Raw genomic sequence first — 2,684 nt, forward strand, 5'->3', positions numbered from 1 at the left:
ATGGATCAGATCGATTTCAACTTGCTCTTTTATTCGGATAGAATCGTCAGCATTACTGACATGTTTTCCTTTTAAAAAAAAAGGAATTAGATTTCATGGTTATTTATTACATTTATATTAGGTTAGATAGATTCAATTAAACACATATAGATTGAGAATAAGTGCTGCAGCTAGCATCCATGCTTGGAATTTTACACATACTCTCTCTTTCTATAAAAGTTACACCTATTACTTTTGTCACTAAGATCAAGGAGTGTATGCACGCATACAACCAATAAGTAATAATATGACTTCTGGGGTCTGATCAAATATTTAATTTACCTCTCCATTTAAGTCTTGGATGCATAAAGACTACAAATATGATTAACTTATTTGAAAATAAAATAAAATATAAAATATGTCTAACTCTTGTGGATGGAGGGAGTACAAGCTAGTGCGCCCAGCATTTTCTGCTGAAGAACATCAATAAATTCTAAGCATTTATTTTACACAACATTTCAAAACCAGCAGTCTCAGGTGGATGGCCCCAAACTGATTGTGATTTCCAATAAACATTCCACTAGAAAAACAAAAGGAACAGACAGACATTCCCCTCCGATCAAACAAGAAGAAAACAAGCAACAAGTGACCGACATTCCCCTGGGATTCCGTGCCGGTTTAATTCCACAAATAATATATAACAAAACTATACATATCCGTGCATGCAATTTGCACCCAAGAACAGCCTAAACAATGCAATCCGCGTAATACAATTCCCACATAAACTATTAGCACGCGTAGGTGCCCCTCATGTGATTGTGCGTACATGTTCTTCGATCTCTTCCTACCTAATCTTTTGCAGTATTTTGGCTGTCGATTAGTACCCGTTGGTTTGTTTATTGCTTCACACAGCGCATGCACACTGCCCCAGCACTGATCTAATCCCTGCCATGACAGGGCAAGAGAGATAATTAATCATTTGCATCGATTTGGATTGGAACGTTAGGGGTGAGATATGATAGAGGGAGGGATTAAACAAATGTGCTTAGTTTGATGATGGAATGTTTTTGCAGGATTTGTGTGTGTATGGTGGTTGCGAGGAAGATCCACCTGTTCTTCACCTACATTCGATTCTTTTACTCTCCATCCGCTCTGCAGCTAGCGTTGTGGCCGCCATGGAGACCGAGATAGAGAGAGAAATTAAGTCCCATGCATTGTTTACTCCGATGTGTTAGGCCGGGCTGCACTGACATTCCATGGGTCCCATAGAGACAGCCAGCTGCTCTATCTCACCTTCTCCCTTCACAATCTCTCCCTCTTTTCACCCTCTTCGATCATGCGTTTGGTCAAACTAATCGGTTGTATATATGCACTCTTGATATAATGCAGAGGTCGGATGCATTATACTCTTTCATTGTTAACTAAAAGAAATACGCTATTAAGTGCTGTCCCTTTTACATGCCTAAAAAAAACTACATTTGACTCTTATAAGGGTGTATATTGGCTTGGTCTAAACTCTAGAATTAGAGACGTATTCGCCTCTGCCAAGTGTATTGATGTGGACAGTTTCATCTCCTTTTGGGCTATAGTTTCACAATTTGTGTATAATTTTTGTCTCGGTTTAGTGGTCACATCGCCAATTGTGAAACACGATGGATGGTGGAATGACAAAGACAGTTGGAGCATGCCATGTCGTTTGTTGCTCCACACAGATGAGGCTGCATTGTGTGGTTTGCAACAGAGAGGAGGTTAAAGAACACACATCGTCCTTTGAGTTTAGAGTGACATGGAACACGTACAAATTATGCTTTAGCCACCTCTACGACCATGCATGTCTTTTATGAAGTGATCAGTGGCAGAGCCAGCGACACCGTCGAGCCCGGGTGGGTAATTAATGGTGTTTCTCCATGATCTACCAATTTTTTTATACGTCGATCGTAATCCGTAGTGAAGATGGCAGTGACGGAGCATGGGCGGTCGCCCAACCTGTTCAGGAGATGTCCCCGCCGCTAGAAGCAATTGAAACGAACCAGAGCTTTGAGATATTTAAATAAGAAATTATCGAAGAAAAAACATATGAGAGTAGTCGCGTACACATGCTGCTCAGTTTCAACTTTTAACATGTTTTGTTTCATCATAAAAGTATAGCCAAATTCGCAATTATTTTTAACATCTGAATATCTAGCTTAGATGTTATACATACAGATCTGTATGTATAACATCATGGTATACTACGTACGCTACTGTTTTATCAAGTCAATATATGTGAGACGTGCCCCTTTATTTAGCAGGCGCCTTTTACCTTCAGTAAACAACAAGTGATCAGCCATCACAATGATTTGCATGGTTGAATCAACATTATATTCATCTCTGTACTCTGCATTATTACTGTTTTACAGAGTACTAATTCCACTAGAGGATGCATCAGAATTATTGCATGCTGCCTGCACGCAGGAGGAGGTGCGGATGAGAACAAACAATGCATGCATTGCATGCTCAATAATCATCCACATTTTATATATATGCGTCGACAAAAACCGCACACATCTCCATCCTAGTACAACGTAGGCTAGCCCATGCATGCATGCAAGCAGCATCCTCACATGCCAATCGATCGATCGATCGATCGAGCTGATGTCTCTTGTACAAAAGAGTGGACCGATCGATCGATCTAGCTTAGATGGAGCCACCGTGTTTTGTATTTC

The sequence above is a fragment of the Oryza sativa genome, chromosome 7 (assembly GCF_034140825.1).
Source record: "Oryza sativa Japonica Group chromosome 7, ASM3414082v1".
Taxonomy (NCBI): domain Eukaryota; kingdom Viridiplantae; phylum Streptophyta; class Magnoliopsida; order Poales; family Poaceae; genus Oryza; species Oryza sativa.